The sequence below is a fragment of the Pyxicephalus adspersus genome, chromosome 6 (genome assembly GCF_032062135.1).
Source record: "Pyxicephalus adspersus chromosome 6, UCB_Pads_2.0, whole genome shotgun sequence".
Lineage (NCBI taxonomy): Eukaryota > Metazoa > Chordata > Amphibia > Anura > Pyxicephalidae > Pyxicephalus > Pyxicephalus adspersus.
In genome coordinates this window covers 52,448,878-52,468,829 of record NC_092863.1, presented here as the reverse complement: position 1 = coordinate 52,468,829, position 19,952 = coordinate 52,448,878, and the positions used below count along the sequence as shown (strand labels likewise).

The window sequence follows — 19,952 nt, the reverse complement described above, 5'->3', positions numbered from 1 at the left end:
CTCAGGCGGACACTGCCTCCACAGTATCCTTCTGTAGTGGCAGCAGGCCACACACATCCAAAAGTCTAGGGCAAGGCAGGGGGGATTTTCTGGATGCCTGGCGAAACATGATGCCGCCACCTTAAACAAGTGAAGTGTGGGGGTATAACCATCAACAACGGATGAAGCGCATAATGCACAATTTTGTCGGCTCTTTTCTGGCTGGTGGTGGTGGCGTTGACGACAGCAGTTTTTAGGAGGATGCCTGTGCTGACAGTAGTGACGCCATTAATTTTTGGGTCAACTGCCATTGAGCTTCTTTCATGCTCAGCATCCAGTGTTCTGTCCGAAAGAACCTTCAGTGCTGCTGGGGGAGTGGTCATGGACAACCGATCACGACTGCTTGAAAATGTCAATCGCCTCACCTTTTTGAAAATCAACGAAAGGTGGGTTACTAACAACTATCATACCCCCACTGCAGATGTCACTGATTGACTGACACAAGGACTCACTGGCCAACCAAGATGTCTCTGTGAACCCACACTGCTCCTTTGCTGAGTCTGTGGCTGCCTATCACCAACACCCTGTCAGTTGAGCCTGCCTTAGTTGAATTTTTCCCCTAGTTTCCCCTAGTTACAGCAAGGTACAGCGGTGGCATTCATCGACAATGTCATGCTTGCTGTTATGTCATCTAGCAAATTACTTTACATTTCTGCTGCTTCCAGGGGGCAAACAAGCAGCAGATGAAAACCCCCAGTACTACCACACTGATTGGTACGCTCCCTCTCTGGTCCTCCATTCTTTTGCCTAATGTCACCTCGCTACTTGACCTGGATGACACATGTCATCCAGGTCATGATGCCAGCTAGCAATGTGGTCTCCTGGTGTTTTGACTGCAGAGACTGCTGCTAGTGGGTTGAGTTCACACAAAGCGCCACCCTTTCTCAATGTCCTAATGTTTATGTTGCCTTCTATATGCTGTCCATCACACAAAAATTCTATTTGCCTGCTATCACTTTACCTGCCATTTTTCTGGAAAACCACAAGGTCATTTGGAACTTTTCTATTTTTTCCCTTGTTTCCACTGTTCTCCTACACATACCTAGCAAATTTGGTGGTTCTAACTAAATGTATAGGGGCTTTGCTATTAATGTTTAAAGTCAAACTATTACTGCTTTAAGAATGAAAAGTTTGAAGTGCTGCAAATACACAGGCACCTATTGAAGCCTTCCAAACCTTGGTGTTATAGCCAAATCCTCAGCTTTTCTGACAGGCCAATCACCAAGGCTTTCTCATATTCTATTATATATTTTAAAAGAACTTGATTACATTTCTGATTATAACTGAGCATCAAACTTATACATTGTAAACAAAACCCAACAGTTAGCAGTTTTTAGGTTGTAAAATTCAAATAAATAAATTAAAATTAATAAACACTTTCATCCAAACACACAAGTTGTATGTCATGTTTACCCTATCAATATTTGTTGATCTGGTGCAATGATATAGAAAAGGATCCATTAGGGTCATATTAATAGACAAGCATTTTTGGAAAGGAAAACAGCATGACTGATCTTATATTTGCCTTAGAAAAGAGCTACTTTAAAGAGAGTTCTGAAAAAGGTAACAGTTTCTCTTATTTAGTATACAGTGTTATTTGGGGTATATTTTATATTCTTTCAGATAAGGAAGGTGAACTTTAGTGCATTTAAAAGTTGTTCTTTCAAGGCGGCATATCAATGGATTTAAACCTGCCCTGCTACATAATTTTTTTTTTTTTTATGTCAGGTCATTAATTTGATAAAACCAATTTTACTGTATTTATTGTATTATAGGAGGGTGTTTCACCAAACACTATGACCTATATGACATGTTTACATGCAGCCAGCAGAACTAGGGGGTCATTTTTTTAAACTTTTAACCTAGTGGGGTTATTTATTTAACACAGGTTCACTGAGCAAACAACAAACCTCAGGTATTTATTCAGATATTAACAAATATTAAAAAACTGCCACTGAATGGGTTATTATGTTATCACAGGTTTGAAAAGTGATGTAGGAGCACTCAAGTGAAAGAAAAACAGACTAATAGAAAATATGCAACCTGTCTTCGCAAAGCACTGATTACTCAAGCACATCAAAGTCAAGAAAGTTAATTGTAAGAAGAACAGGAACAAACCCACCCAGTGTAAATGCTGCTCAGGTCTACAGAAGGTTCTCTCTGTACAATGCATTTTTGACATATTGCGTAGGTTGTAATAAATTAATTATCCTGCCATGTTCTCTTGGCATGCAGGAGCAGAATAAAGGGCACACATCAGCCCATTAGATAAAAACAGCATTATTCTGGCATACTGCTGGGAGTTCAGTAAACAAAGTACTTCATTTTGCTTTTTTATCGTTCCTCCTCTGAATTTTGGTGAATAAGCCTGAAGTGTATTTGAAAAGAACAGTAATCATAATCGTGGATACTGAATGTTATAAAGCTTTTGCTCTGCATTTGTGTATATAAAACAGCTCACAAATAGTGAATTTTTAAAGTATTACATTATTATTATTAATATGTGGATCAGCACTAGGTTATGTGTTATTTTTTACTTGTTTAACTGTTTCATTAATGAAACACATCACATCAGGCAAGTAAATGTTGATATTCTATATTCCTAAATTCATTGTTTTGTTAGGCTGGTCCCAGCTCTAGTGCTAAAAGCTGGATCTGTCAGGATGACATGCTGTCATTGAACAGTCAATTACTGAACCTAACATATTATAAAAATCAAAAATCCTCACCATGCTAGTAAAATAGCAGCACTGAACAAACTTCACATTTCAATAACCCTGGTGGTACAGACAAAAACCTCTTCATGTGCTTCAGAAAGCAGCACCAAGCAGCAGTCAGAAACTCAGCAGGCAACCCCAGCATTTCTTTATCACTTTAAGAACTTCAAATTTACATCAGGATATGTTAGAAGTGTGGGATATAGGTAAGAGCCTAGATATTTAGGACACCTAAATTTCAACATGAATTTTCAACTTTTAAGGTCAAAATCAAAAAGACATATAATATATTAAAACAAGCATGTCAATTTGTCAAAAATTAATTTATGGAATGGAATAGCCATTTTTTTTAAATGTAGGCTTTTGCAGACCACTGGGTTTTTTATGTTTATTGCAAAGCTTCTGGTCACAAGACAAAACACATTGATATAGCAATCAAAAGGTGAGTTAGCATCAGGATGCATGCATCTTAAAACTTGCACATACAATATGTTTTTGTCTGAGGTCAATCGGAAATATTTCTGTAAATTTGACCCTTTTACACATGGACAAATTTGCAGAAAAGCACCAAATAATACAATGTAAATAAATGTAACATTCATAACATGATGGTAGGAAGTTTAAAAATGTAGTTTATTGTTTTTTTAATGTTCCAAAAAACATAATTATAAAACAGCCTGGGGCCCTTTGTTAGTAAAATAAACCCTTTCAAAAGCTTTGGGACCTTGTTGGATAGGAAATAGGGACAGAAAGCTTGTGTGCCCCCTCTCATATCACTAAAATGTCCTCTTCAATCTAGCTTGCTAACAAATGGAGGGGCTAAATAAGTGTGTAGTCCCCTTTTTTTTAGCAAAACCGGACCCTCACCTGCCCTCAATGATGGCAGGTAATGCCTTTGTTCCTGTTGCAGCTACAGCTGTGCACTGCATTTTTTCAACCAGGGCATTTCCATGTGTATATCCATACATTTTGTCACTTTTGTCAGTCTATTCATTAGAATAGGCATACTTGTTTTTTTCAAAATCTTAAGTAAATGAGTAAAACCTTCAATTTTCACAATTTTCACTACTTTATAGCTACAGTCCTGTTATTCCTTTAAAAGAAGGATGAAGGTGCTAAGTGGCTGTGTCCCTGCTAAGGCCACCCCACAGTCTTTCTATGTTCAACCAATCTGCACTCTTTTGCTGCTTCTTTGCAGCCAGAGCTGTTGGTGATACAAAGGTAGGGTGGTGTCACTCTGGTCTTATTCAGGCATAACGACTGACTGGCTGATAGGCAAGGCCACTATCATAGGAAAGTGGAGGTGGCAGACCCAGACACGGTAAATATGTAGAGGACTAAGGAATGTTAGAAAGCACTGGTGAGTGCATATGGGTTTTAGAGGGGGGGGGGGGGTGGAGAAGCAGTGTCACTTTTTTGTGCATAGGCAAGTTAATAGGGTCTCTTTTTAATACAAATGTATCAAAAGAAAAAATGGAGGTTGCCACTGCACTAAAATCCTGAAAATGTTGGTTACTTTTATGGTTTGCTAGATTTTTTCTGGACCATCTCTAGGGGACATTTATGTAATAATGTTTTTCACGGCTTTCATCCGAAATTCATCTATATTTTTAACTGAAAATGTGTGATCAATGAGTAAATCTTGGGTGAAAGTTGTGTGAATTTATAGTGAGCAGATAAATAAACCTTTAGGAACACTCCAAAAATATAATTTGAAATTGTTGGATGTATTTATAACATCTGGGGCTCTTTTTAGAAAACAAGGATTCTGACATTCCCCAAACATTCCCTGGTGAGAATCAACTACTGCCATTAAAACACATGAACCAGGAAGATTCCCACTAGAAAATGTTTGAGGGAATGTCTAATTGCCTGTTTTTTAAATAGAGCCTTTGGAATTACTTAAAATGTATAGGAAAACATGGATATAAATATAGTCTATAGATATACATACACTAGTGCTATGTGACGCTAAAGATCTGTGATTATCTCACCATAGGATTAGAAATTGACTGTCTAAAAGTGACCAATGTTTGTGACCTCCTAAGTAATGAAATACAATAATTTAGTTTTTTCCAGCACAGCTGCACAAATGTTAATCTGGGTTCTGCAGAAATAGTCAAGTTAATATGTAGCCCTTGCTTTATACACAATATTAGAGTTTACACATTGCGCTTGATGAAAGGCTAACAATGGAAACTTAAAGCGGCAGTATGCCTTATTCAATATCCTCACAAGCAGACAGAGGTAATTGCTTTTATAAATATTGACTATGCAATGGCTTTTTACTGGATTACTATCCCCAGGAGCAAAAACACTAGAGAGTCTAATGTCTTATTTGTGCTCGCCTTATTACACTATGAATAAAGCAAGATTATGTTTCTCCACGTTCGATATCCTCTGCTTTCCACATATCCTCTGCTTTCTAAAAACCAGGTGAACCTACCTGCCACAAATTATTAAATGGAAATGTTCTAGGTAAGGCTTCTAATATAGGCATGTAATGAGGGAAACACACGAACAACCAACAAATGCAATATGCAATTTATTTCATAATGTAAACTGAATTACCCTGCTAAGCAATAGAAAACTTGTGCAACTCCTAAATTACAGTTTATACATACTATAATAGACTTATGTTTGTTGATTTTATTGTGCAGTTGGTTATATATTTACATTTTTTGTGTTTCTAAATAAACTAAGAACATTTCTGTATTTATATTGTAGCTTATATAGATATATATTTGTTTCGATTATTCTGTTTGCTATATAAAAACAATATTATTGATTCCATTTCTAAAATATTATTAAAACTATAACTCTCTTCACACTGACCCACTTGGCTCAGAGGTCTAAGTGGGTCAATTGGAATATTGCTTGCAAACATTTGACCTGTGCCCTAACCCAAGATGCTGAGCAACTTGGTAAATCTTAGCCAAAGGTGCATGTAAATGATAACATGCTGTAATGTGACTTTATACTATCATTTGTATTGTGCTAAAGGTTTGTGAAGGGGCTTTATTATGTTTACTAAATAACTGGCAAACATCACAGACAAAAATTGCAGCAGATCTGCTTGTGCTGTTACAGGAACAGGAAGCTGTTGAAAAATGTCTCAGCTAGGTTTCAAAAGTCTTCAACATTCTACAATACATATTCTTCAGGGACAATTCCCAGGGATCCCGGGATTTGCAAGACCTTTTTTTAAATTGTTTATAGGTGAAGGACTGTTCCTCCTAATTTTCAAGTAAATTTAGAATATGACACATCCCTAATACAATACTTCAAAAACATTTATAGGGACTTTAGCAGGGTCAATAACCTTGAGACATTAAAGGCATATATTAATTCACACTCAAATATACATTTCTTAATAATACAATGTTTATTTCACAGATAAAAATATAAAAACATATATAGGCTGCAATGGTCAGTCTGTGGTTTTTACAGATAGGCTTATATTAGTTCAACGTGTTTCTCGGAACTTAGTCCGCTTCCTTAGGAACATATTAGCTAAAAAGTTAATAGAATGCTTTACTTACCCAATATAGTATTGGAGGAAGAAGGCAATTTATACATGCAACAAATATAGACATCTACAGATGTCATGCCTGAATCTTAAGCCATTTTAAAATGTAAACTGTAACACTTTGTGGTAGTAACAAATCTTGTCTGCCCTTCCTTCACATTGCCATTTGCCATTAACACTGCCCATCATAGAGATGGTCCAATAGTTATGTGTGAGGGTGGGGTAATTAATAAGCTTCTGTAATATTATGACCTTAATTTAAGAAGTTTTTATGTTGACTTCTTAATGACTACACAAGAATTCTCACCATTTTTTTATTAACTTGGATAAAGGTAATGCTCACATGTTATATTATCATTATTTGAATGATCATGGTACAATAATAAAGCTGAAGTGTAGATTTGTATATTTATTTTGCAGTCTTCAGGATTATTTTAAGGATGTGTGTGCTGCTTAGCCTAGAAGTCCAGCTCTTGCTGATATCTCCTTGGGGGCAGACCTGTTGAGGTTTACAGAAATTGGATTGGATAATGCTCTCCATCACTCAAACAGGAAGATTGGTGACATCTAGTGGTGGGGAATTATTATGATCTGGGAATGATCCTGACAGAAGTCACAACAAAAGTCTCTTTTATATTTTTACAGATTTAGTACAGCATAAAAAAAACTTAGGAATAACATGTTAAATCGTCCTGGTTTATATTTTAGGTATATACTGTTGTCCTCTGTAATGTCTTTAGTGTATGTTCTAATCTATACCCATGTGGATTGGGATCAGATCTTTTTCATATTGGATTATGATTATCTAATGTCATTGGGTACATTTAGTGGTCATGTATTTCTTTCTAAGAGTTTTAACAAAGCATTCTACTATATTTTTCAGTGTGATTTCAGATTTGTATTGTTTTATTATGTAGAGGGTGTTATCAAAGCCGCACCTATACTGAAGCGCTAACAGCTGGATTCTTCATTTTTCTGTCACATGAAAGACACGGGCATGCGGGATTTCACATCAAGTTCTTCCGCAAAACAGCAAGCTACGTTCACCAAAGAAACAAAGCACCAACCTCTTTGAGCAAACAATTCTAACTTTTCTTTTCCATGAATGATAAGTGACACAATAGACAACGCAATCATATTGTGAATTCACTGAACGAATACAAATGTGACAAAAGCCGCCTTTGCATCTTGAAAAGTTTTTTAGAAGTGAGATGTTCTACTTTCATTCTAGTTCACTGGGGAGCTTTTCTTAACCTATTGATTACTTTAAATAAGAACATCCATAGTGTATTGATTGCTGTCTTCTTGCTGTTCCCGGTCACAACAGGTGATATATGAAGTGCTTCATCATCATAATGAGAATAAACTGCCTAATTGACATCACCTCTGTGGTTGCTCGATGGTTTTGATTGTCCTGGAGAAAAAAGTGCCGTCTATACAGGTTTGGTAAAGAAGGCCTAAAAAGTCAACGCTACACTTTTTTTGGTCTTTCTATTACTTATGCAATTTAGCTAACTGCAATGCAACCTGCCTTGCAGTTATCTGCATGCTTGTTTTAGGCTGAAACTACTAAAATCAAAAGATCAAGCCATTAGTATTTTTTACAATGAGTTCAGTATTGAACATTTAGGTTATCTGTTTGTTTTGCTAGTAATTTGCAAAAACACACTTTTTAATGCAACATACATGACCTGCATTTTACACTGGGTTGCCATTTGTTCCTAATAGTGTCACACTTGCACCTTACTAGTGTGCTGCATGTATTGCTGTGCATTGTGTTTTCCAAAGTAAATCATGCACTGCATTTCTTTGTGATGTGCCAGGCTATGGATGGGCATTCAAACACAAAAACTTGTAAACATGCATGAGTTTTAGAAAATGCAAAGCAGAGACTATTCTAGTGAGAACATCTACACCAGTAACAACATGTGTAGTAGGGATTTTCTTTACTTTAGGGAAATTCCACTTCACAATGGTTAAAGCTTGATCTGATAAATGTTTTTTCAGTGCTCAAAAAAAAAAACATAACTAACCACAAAGGATAATAAACATAAAACAAATAAGAACAACTGATGATGCCTTTTGGCAGGTGTTTAGCAGGTTGTACTGTGACTTTGTTGCTGTCCTGAGAAGCTTCCTAAGCATTCTTTAAACACCTGAGTCACCAGCACTATTTTAAATTAGAGTTGGGTCTCAGCTTCCCTGGTAGCTCATTGGTGGCACTGCCAGCTGCAGTAACAGCCGGGGTCCAGTGCTAGACTCAGAAGCTGAAACAGTCACCTACAGATCTCCCTGTAGAAGATCAATGTAAACACAAAACATATTTATTAACAATGAGTTATGAGTCTGAGTTGATTTAATAAAGCGTATTAAAGGACATACATATACCACAGCAGATTTAGATTTTCTGTATTCCCATGTAGCTCAGTTATATTGCTTTGAGTTGGTACTTTGAATTATATTTGAGACAAACCATTTACATGCACATAGATGCTTGGTGGTAAGCTGTTAAATTTAGTTTAAATATTCATTAAAAAAACAATCTACTCATGCAACTGCTTGAGGCTTTTATTTGATGGTCCATTTCGTAGTCCATCTACTAATCCATCATACTATCGTCTCCATAGGTTGACGTGTTGATAATGCTGTCTATACTGTTAATCCATTGATACATTTTGAAGTCTAGCCTGGATGACAACCATGGTGCTCCCCATAGATTCAGTGGAGATGAGTGTAACCACCTGGGGAAAACAACGTTTGTCATTCACATAATTACCAGGTGAAAACAAAGAAAACATCCAATGTTAAAATAATATAACCACCCCATTTAACAACTATTAAGCTCCAAATATTACATTTTTATTTTTGAGTTTAGATCTGTTTGGTACAAGTAAAAGCACTCCCAGAACACTATGGGGTCTATTTAAAAAGCAGTAGATCTGACATTCACTGAAACATTCCCTGGTGGATAATCAAGCAAGTCCATATATTTAGATTATGGCAATTTATTCTCCACCATGGAATGATTCAGTGAATATCAGTTTTACTACTCTATAAATAGGCCCCTTTGGAATATTTAAAGAGACAGAACAGCAGAGCAATTTGCTTTGCAGCCCCATTTGCCTGGTTAAAACTTCTAACTTTGCTGTCTGATATTGTGAATATCCCTGATTTGATGGCTCATTCTAGTTCGGTAAACAATCAGCTTGTTCCAGTACAGATGAAAAGTAATCATGTTAATCATGTGAAAAGAAGACTAATTGCACACACAATTGGCTATGCAATGACTTAATCAGGAAATACATTATGTGTGATCATGCATCTTTGGATCAATGGAGTGCTTGCATAAACAATGAGGTGAGTAGATGAAAATGGGGGTATGGATTTTTAATATATCCAAATTCAGAAGAGTTGGACATTGGAAAAAAACAGGGTCAATGGGGTTGTGTTGTTTGATATACTGCAGAGATGATAGATTGTTAAATATGAATATTTTTTTGAGCACCGGACCTTGGCAGGGCACATCTGTACACAGCAAAGTATTAATTTGTATATTTTGTGTATTATCTTTGTCCTAAATACAGACAGACATTTTAAAAGTGATGAAAACTTAAATCAAGGTATCAACATTTTTGGTTTATTTTAAAATAAATGCAGCTGTAAAGTAGTATAAATTGTGTTAGCGGCTTATCAAGAATAGCAGCCATTTCTATTATGTCTGGTCCAAACACATCAAGCACTATTTGTCCAATCTAGTTTAAAAAAAAAAAAAGCCCCTGGTGACCTAAATTGCCTTTCTCAAGAGGAAGAGAAAATGATGGCCTAGTGACCGCACAGCGGCCTGCTGAGACCATATAAGTCAATACCATCTGTAACATCCCTGAGGAAAATAGGACACACAAACATGTTTTATTTACATTTACTCTAGTAGTGGTTGCTGCAGTCAAATTAAATTAAAGGCTGACCTCCAATAAAATCTGAAAGGAAATAGAAGTGTCAGTCTTACCCTGAGAAATAGGATGTTTGAGCTAAGCTACACGGGCAGTTTAAATCTAAATCTATTAGGTGATTTAACTTCATTTTGAAAACATTGAAACCAATTTGCAAATGAACTGTTGGAGAAAACGCAGTTACATCACTCAGCATTATAAAATTTAAATATTTACTGGCACCTGGAATTGATGTTCTTACCTGCCACAATTGCAAGGCAATAATGCAAAATGAGAATCAGAAACATGGAAATGTTTTCTTGTCTTAAAATTTAATACACAAGACACCTTGTCCATTCATCAAGCTTAAGGCTCAATAAGGTTAGGTTTAAATGAATCACTTGCCATGTAGTAGCTCAGATCTAAACTTGACGTGGGTTTAGTGTTAACCTTCATCAGAAGTAAGTCACATAAAGCCCTTTTCATGATGCTGTCAGAAACAATGGCTAGAAATAGAAATGTCTGAAAAGCAGTAAAATCAGGTACAATATGCATTTATGTTGTCATGTGGAATGGCAAAGGCTAAAAAATACAATCCAATTCAGGTTTTAAACATTGTGTTCTAAATGCTTCCGTTAAGAAGTATTGTTAGAATCACAAAACAAACAACCTTGTACTTTAATCCCAGATACAGGCTCATTACTTCAATTCCTCCACCAATAATTTCATTATATTTCTTTACCAAAATTTCTATTCTTGTTACTTGATGTTGAAGGCTCCTTTTTTTTCTCATTTCCAATAATTTTACAGGCTCTATTTTATCTACTTTCCAAGTTAACCAAAGTTCCAAACATCTTAATGGGAAGAACCATAAAGCCAAGCATTTATATTTTTTAATCCTCCATGTTAAGTTACAATGGATGGTATTCAACCTAAAAGATTGAGGGCAAGTTTTGGCCAGGTTGAGATACCATGACAGACAGCTCTGGATTTATTTTTACCATTGCCCGGGGGGGCTATAGTGTGAAATATAAGTACTAGTGTTGGGCTTTAATTCTTGCAGAGAAAATCGGTAAATAAATAAATGTCACACATCCAAACAGATTACATTTATTAGTGTTCTCTGTAAAAATTTCTTATATCTAGTAACTGCACTGCATTGTAAGGCTCCTGGCACAAGATATGTACAGAAGGATTGTTTAATTTGGAACCATGCTAACACTGACCACAATGATACTTGTTTCCAATGTCAAGATCTTTGAATTTCTTTATAGCAAAATCCCAGGTTTGGAAGCTTCCATTCTCCTACACTCATTAGGGGGAAATCTTGAACATGAAGGAAAGCCTCTAAGTAAATACGATTTAGTTTTCTTCTTTTTCTATGTTCATGCTTGATTGATGGGCTGTACAGTCTAGTTGGCGCTCTTTGACAGATCAAATCAATTTGCTGGTTGCATAATATGTGCTGTTTCCCATTTTATAATAGTAAGCAAGTCATATGGTTACTGATAAAAGAGGTGTATACTTTATGGATTCCAAATGTCTTTTGCTGTCTAAGTACAACCCTGCCTAAGCAGAAGCACAAGCCGTAATGCTTTTTATTTATAATATTTACTTGTTATAGGCCAGAAACACAAAATGCATGTCCATTGTAATTTAGTTGTCAAAGCATATTTAGGCATTTGTGCATAGAAACAGTCATTATATGTTATTGGCAGATTTAGAAAATGACAGGATAATTGCTAGAAAAGAACTTTTTCTTTGCAATGACTTTGAAACTCCAGACCAACTGTCCACTTGTCAAACTCATGGATTGAAAGCCATTGAAACATTAGGTCTCTGCTAATACTGATTATCTTCCTATTTACAGCTAGAACTGGGCACGTTTTCTCATTTATGATGAAAATGTAATTACCGTTCACCTTTTAGAGGGACATGAACTACAGTAGTCAGCCAATTTATAGAGAGAGATTTCAGCCAAGAGGAGAACTTGGTCCATTGAATCAATATATATACTTAAATACAGCAGCATAATATGCACTCATTGGATGTGACTCCATTAACCCATTAATTCCCAGAAAGCTTTCTGATAAATTATATTTACTATAGCGGTTTCATCTTAAAATAAAGGTAGGGAATTTTAACTTCCTAGCAATCTATATACAGGTAGTCCCCGGGTTACATACGAGATAGGGACTGCACATTTGATCTTAAGTTGAATTTGTATGTAAGTCAGAACAGGTACATTATTTTATTAAATGCAATTAGGACAGATGTTTGTCTCAACAAATTATTAGGCAGCGTGCTGTCAGTTACTGTTAAAAAACCTCACTGTGAGTTATTTGCAAACAAAGCAAAAAATAAAATTAAAAAAAAATCTTTATGGAGCCCAGACATTCATTAAATTCTAGAGCTAGCTGTGCTTTGATATGCAAAAAAAAAAAAAAAAACCACTGCAGAGTTTGTCTTGGTCATTAAAGAGTTACAGGAAGCTGCAGAAAGAAATCACCCCCTCAAGATAATCCACATCCTCAGCTGTGTTTAGCAAAAGGTTTCTTCTGTAAGACATGCAAACCGCCCCCTTCAAGCCTCCGTTCTGCACAGGAGCGAGCAGTGAAGCCCTGTTCATATTTAGGAGGCATCCGTATGTCAGATGTCCTTAACCAGGGACTACCTGTATTTAGGGCTCCTAATAATGCTCACCAATCATATGATTACAGGTATAATTCAACAAGCTGGAAAACAGAAAAAGGAAACTGGAGAAATGGTATAGGAAAAGGAAAGGAGAAGGAAAATAATAGAGGTACTAGAAAAAAAAATCACATGGATACACATATTAATTGATTAAAATACGTTACTTGGAAGGAAAAAGAAGGGCCCATTATTGAAGGACAGATGATTCCCTTTCTGCAATAAAATAAACATATAGACATGCTTGCTCAGTTGCACTTTTTTATTTACGCTGACCTGTCCCCATTTGATTGTGGGAACCACAATCTTTTAGTCTTCCGGGATACCATATCTTCAGCCATCTTTTTTAGCCAGGCTGGAATGGCATAACTTCTGTGCATACATATGGCGTTTATCCAGCAAACTCCAGGGGATACTGGGATACCCAGCATGTGCAGTTTTTCTTTATTAAAGAAGAGAGCTAACAGGCAGTTAAGCATGCACGTTTTCAAAGCAGAACTATAGTTACCACGAACTTCCTACCTGACTTACTACCTGAAGCCTTTGTACAAAAAGAAACCAGCCCCATCCATCTGCTACTGTGCACCACTTGTTCTTTTCATTCCAGTGGTTGGGGCTAATATGGCATGAAGGAAAGTATTTATCCATGTTTAAAACAGAACTAAACCTGCTATAGTCATTAGACCCCGTTCTATTTCAGGGCACCACCATCTTCTTCCTTCTTCTCTTCCTGGATATAATCTTCCTCCATCTTAATTGGCTTGGCCTGGATGACATAACTACTCAAGAAGCTCATTTATTCCTGGCAAGTGCAGGGAAACCAGGATTACCCAGTATCCTTGCTTTGCATATGCAGCTCAATTACAAATCCCCAAACAATCAGGCAGGTGGTGGTGGTGGTCTAATGCAGAAGGGACTTTCCTTTCTGCAAATATGACCTGCCTAATCAAGCATACTTAAAAGTGAAATTTTTGTTCTGCTTTAATTCTCCAAGAAGGGAAGCTCTTAATAAATTTGAAGAATACAAGATACCAATACTTACTATGGCTTCTGAAAATCTGTCTTGCAGCTTTAATGAAGGAGTGACAATCAACCTCAAGGAACAGTTTTATCACTTTACTGCAACTAGCATGCAATAGTATGTGCAATGTGCACACAGCCCAGTTTTGCGTGGGAAAATGTTTCCATTTAGGCTGTATAGGCAAGAGAATACACACCTATCAACAAACCACTTTTGTTTTGGTTAATCAACACATATAGTAATTCAGCTCACCAGCGTTCACTGATAGAATAAATATATATCTATTGGAAAACATCCTCCCGGTAAATACTTGAAGCAAACCTGAGGTCTGGATGTCTGTCTCTTTCATAGAGGTGAGCTCTGAAGTTACTCTACTGCCTGTGTAATAATATAGACTAACAAACACTATCAGAGGAAAAAAGGCACATTTAAAAAAATGAAGAATAGTTCATATGCTGATTGTAAAAGCTTTTGCAAACACTGACAGTTCTTTCAGGAGATTTATACATTGCGCACCTTGACTCCTTGCTATCTCTAAAGGGGAGTGACTGACAGCATTCGTAATTACACAGGAGAGAAGGGGACAGGTTCAGCACTGTTGACAATATGAGAATCAAGAAGTGGGTAAGGAGATTATCTAATCAATGCTTAGCAGAAGCCAGTCCCCCTACCACCACAGTCTTCACCCATAAACAAGCCTCAAAAGGCTAGCTGTGCTGTCCAATTACTTGTGTGTTCAAAGGAAGATGTCTGGGGAACAAAGATTGGTTGAGGACTAGGAGTGAGTTAAGGGGAGGCCAAGGGCAACCACAACTTTATGCAGGAACAATTCATAGTCAGAGGCAAAGGTCAAAAGGGGGGGCTGTCTTATTTGATGGCCTTGCCTTATCATCGGGGAAACACGGTAGTATCGAGAAGCTAATGCTATCATGAGCACGGTGGACTGGGAAGCTTTATTTGACCACAATTAGGGACACAGGGCACCACCTGGAGCAACTTAGTCAAGGGTGAAGATAACCAATATGCTACAAGTTTAAAGTAGAACTGCTAAACAATGTACTCCTGTACCATCTAACGAACAGCACTGAGACTCTGAAGACAGAAATGTGCATGCGAGACACAACTGTCACTGAACGGAAGATCAGGTGAGTAAACTCCTACAATATCTTTACACTTCTAATACAGAGGAAAGCTTATTTAAAATTTAAAATGGATATTCTAAGTTTAGGCACATTATCATTTGTAATTGTAATTTCCATTAGCAAAAAAATTGCATTAAACATGTACATGTGATTCTTTGGACAAACTCTCTGTCCTATTTTAACGGGTATGAGCAGTTGAAGAGGCAGAATTAGCAGATCCAAGACTTGGTCTATTTTCAGCAAACCAAAAACTCATCACCAACAATGCTGACTATTTGCAATGTGTTTTAAATTTCTCACTTCCGTACTTATTGTCATTAACCAAGTGGAAAGAAATGCTCAACAAATTAGTTTTATTCAGACAGTGTACATTAATGAGCAATGGCATTATACTGCCAAAATATTTTAGTGTCTTGCCCACAATCGTCACTATAATTAAGTTGCAGGTTTTTAAAACGCTATAAAGTATGCTTGCATTTAATTGGTTGATTATTTTTATTCCTATTTAAAATACCAAAAGGCTATATTGCAGGATTTCTAGCAATAACCCTTCTGCTCAGACAAAAACTTTCACAGAACAGTTACATTATAAGCAAAAGAGAAAAAAAATGCTGTTGTATATTAACTCACTTAGCTTGTTTTATTTTATTTTATCAGACTGTTATTGGTATGTAAAAAATGGTGAAAAAGTTGTTCACTACTCCACACACTTTTTCCACGCTAAAAAAAAGAAATTCTAATGGATTTGCACATAATGGATTTGCAGAGGACGAGGAGAGGACCCTGCGCAAAAGAGCTTAAAATCTAGGAGTTGGAAAAAGTCTCACACAATAGGAGGGGAGATATGTAGTGGTGGGAAGTTGTGAGGGTTTAAGAGACAGAAGAAGGCGGATGGGCAAGTTTTAAAAAAATCAGTTTTGTGTGCTCTTTTAAATGAGCAAAAGGTAGCAGCAAGCTGAATAGGATGAGAAAGACCATTCCAGAGAGTTGGGGCAACTCTAGAAAAGTCCTGGAGCCATGTGTGTGATGAGGTTATGAGTGAGGAAGTTATTACTAGGTCATTGGAGGAACAAAGAGAGCAGCTAGGAGGGTATTTTTCCATCAGGTCTGAAAGGAAGGTGGGGCAAGTACTGTGAAAAGATTTGAAGACAAAGCACAGAAGCTTGAATTTGATTCTAAGGTGAAATGGAAGCCAATGGAGAGAACTACAAAGGGATGCAGCAGAGGAGGAGTGGTAGAAAGGATGTATAAGTCTTGCTTCAGCATTCGTAATAGATTTTAGAGAAGAGAGTCGGGTTAGTGGAATACCAGAGAGGAGGAGGTTACAGTAGTCCAGACGGGAGATGATATGAGCATGTACAAGGAGTTTGGTGGTCTCAGGGGACAAGTAGGGGCAGATTTTGGAAATGTTGCGTAGATGAAAGTGACAGGACCTGGAAATGTTCTGAAATAGGGGGTAAATGAGAGGGCAGAATCAAAGGTGACACCAAAACGATGTGCCTGAGGGGGAGGGATGAATAACAGTGTTGTTAACAGATATATGTCAGGGGGAGATTTGGAATTTGAGGGGGGATGATGATGAGTTTTGTTTTATCCAGGTTGAGTTTCAGGAATCGGTCAGACATCCATGATGAGATGGCTGACAGGCAGCATGAGACCTTATCCAGGACTGAGGGAGACAGGTCAGGGGTCGACAGATATATTTGAGTGTCATCAGCATACAGATGGTACTACAAACCAAAGGAGGATATGAGATTACCGAGAGAGGAGGTGTACAGAGAAAAGAGAACTGGTCCAAGGACTGATCAGGGCTGTTCAGATGTGACTGGGTGGACCAGGCCTTTATGGTCAAATTGTTGCAAAGAAGCAAATACTGAAAACTACAACAAGAAGAATGGAATTGATTGGGCTACACTCAATAAACTCAATAAAGGAACATCTGTACTTTGGTCTAATAGGTCTAATAGGTCCAAAAGTGAGATTTTTGATTCCACCCACCGTGTCTTTTGAGACACATTAAAGTTGAGTAGATGGTTTCTACATTTGTAGATCCCACTGTGATGCATAGAGAAAGAGGTATTTTATTGTGGATGTAATTTGCTGGTAACACTGGCGATTTATTCAAAATTCAAGGCACACATTACCAGATTGGCTACAACTAGCATTCTGCAGTGACATGACAACCCAACTGGTTTGTGTTTAGTAAGATCATCTTCATCTATTTTTTTCAACAGGGCAATGGCACAAACACACCTCCAGGCTATGTAGGGCTATTTGACTAAGAGGAAGAATAAAGGAATGCTGTGTGAGAGGACCTGGTCTTCACAATCACCCAACCTAAACACAGAAAATGAGATGGTTTGGAGGAAGTGAAGGCAAAGCAGCCAACAAGAGATTGGCACCTCTAGAAACCTCTTCAGGACTGCTGTCTTTCCAAGTTACTACCTCAAGCTGGCTGAGAGAATATCAAGAGTGTAGAAAGTTTTGGGCATGTTCAGATTCTATTCAAACATGACGCTTTTGTATTATTAAAGCAGACAGATAAACAGAGGAAGTATTTAGTGTTCTAAATTCCTCAGTAGATAATGTGGCTTGCCTGAGATGGTCTTGGATGGGGTGTATTTAGGACCCAGGCTAAGACGCTTTAGCTGTTAAGGGCTCCAGGAAACTGTGTGGTGGTCGGCTTTTTATATATAAAAAAACTGTTCTAAGGGTCCAGGAGCCAGCCAAGGAAGAGTCGGGAGGGTTCCTTGGCCACTCGGTCTATGTCCAGGTCTTAACCCATACCTAGAAACTACAGATGCTTAATTTAGAGTTTCAGCAGCAGATTGCTGAAAACTCAGTGGCTTCCCAATACTTAAAAGGAAAAGAGTTCAAGAGGAAAATGCTGCACGATCAGCTTCTGTTTATGAAAAAGGACTTTGGTTGTACTGCATTTGTAGCTAATGTATTGTTATGTTTGCTTTTTTTGCCTTTGTAGCTTCCAGTCGCTGCTGTTTAGAGGGTTATAGGGACCCCTTCAACACAGTTTTCTAATACAACCTAAATATTTTTTCCTTGCTTACCATGCACCTTTTATTATTTATTATTTTTATTATTATTATTTTACTGCCTAGATTTTATACATAAAACATTAAAATAAAGGAAAAAAAAACTTTTTCCTTTTTTCCTGGCTATTATTAGTACTTAATTAATGTTACTAAAAATAAGTTTAATGTGTGGAGGAAAGGAGAAGGGTTAAAATATTCCACTCCTGGTGTCAGATATGCTATATATGCTACTTATATTATACACAAGGTAAAACTAAAACAAAATGAACATTGTTTTTTAACTTTTTAAAGTTTTAACAGAAAACAGTTCTGTGCATCCATACATATTGTTTAATGATTTCATAATATTGTTTGGTTTCCATGACATCTGCATTCAGGCAGACTTTTTTCTATACCTTAGCCTGATATATATAGGCCTCATTTCATGGTATGTAGCATCAAATGAACATCAAAGACCAGTGATGTACTGCCCTACTCAAATATTGTTCATTTTGTATGTTTAGATTGCACTTTACACAATTGTACCTGAATAATGCTCTGTCATATTTCCTTTGTTTTGTTTGTACTCAAATCCTCTGTTCTTATTGTTCTTTTATCTGCTGTGAAGTTATTACCTTTCTTCAGTAAAATATTTGGAAATAACAGTCTGCAGCATTTTCCCAATATATCAGAGGCTAAAAATCCTCCCAGCCATAACATTATAAAACCGCCTCATGTGGTTAGGTAACTGTGACACACTGGCATCATCTGTACAGTAATAAATTTGCTTAGAGGAAAGAATAAATTGTGAATGTATTAATTATTGCAATGACTGCAGTGGCTGATCAAGCAAACAATGGGCAAATAATAATTTACACTGGGTACACTACCTGAAAAAATTTGGTTTTGTCAATAATTTTACCATTTATCTTTTAAATGTATCTTCTTCTTTATTTTTATTGAGCATTGTTTTTATTCCATAACATGTATTTTTATTAGAAAACTTAGTTTAAATGGAACTAAACCCTTTTATACCAGTCTCTGTTCCATCACGGGCACTGCCATTTTTCATCCTTCTTCTCTTCCTAGTTGGGATCATTGGCCATTGTTGATATTTATGTATACTGTTAATATTACGGTACTTTTTTTTAGCAAAAACAACTCAAATCTTTTTTTACAGTACCACACCGCTGCCACTGGTCTTGTAATGCATTCTATACATTATATTTCTTTTCACATTTCTGTAATCAAAACATATTTGCTATTTACACAAATCACATTTACCGTAATTATTCAGTTAGCCCCTTTATTCATTGATAGATGAGATTTCCAAATATTTTCTAAACAGATTTTTAATTTTTTAAGAATTTTAATGTATTCTGCATATTTATGTAGCTATTTTTCACTTAACCCCCTAGCGTTCTAATTCTGTCAGTTTTTTGATGCAAAAAGTGATCCTATTTTTTTTGCATAGAAATTTTGGTTTATATTGTGGGCCTGTAATTCTTAGGATTAACTCCTATATTTATTTATTATATTTTTATATAGTATTATATTTATATATTATTATATTTATTATATTTATTTATTATTATAATATAATACATAATTATAAATCATTATTATAAAAAATAATGAAATATTAGACCACAACAATGTAATTTATCAAAAAATGTTTTTTTATCAAAAATTTCTCACTGAAACTTTCCAAACAATTATTATTATTATTGATAAATAATAATATAATAAATGCAGATTTTAGAAAAAAAAAAATTTACATTTTTAGTAGACATCCCGGGTGTGGTAGATTTTGAAGCAGGGGGCTGCACAAAGCCCAACATCACAGTCAGGACAG

At 36.4% G+C, this 19,952-nt stretch overlaps 1 long non-coding RNA gene across 1 annotated transcript in view; it reads right to left on the bottom strand.

The window, feature by feature from the left end:
- Positions 1–8,943: 8,943 nt before the first annotated feature.
- LOC140332545 (uncharacterized) overlaps positions 8,944–19,952 on the bottom strand; it is a 122,730-nt gene continuing 111,721 nt past the window's right edge. Inside the window, exon 4 of the long non-coding RNA XR_011921163.1 lies at positions 8,944–9,026. This is a non-coding gene — a long non-coding RNA (uncharacterized lncRNA). The remainder of the gene's footprint in view (positions 9,027–19,952) is intronic.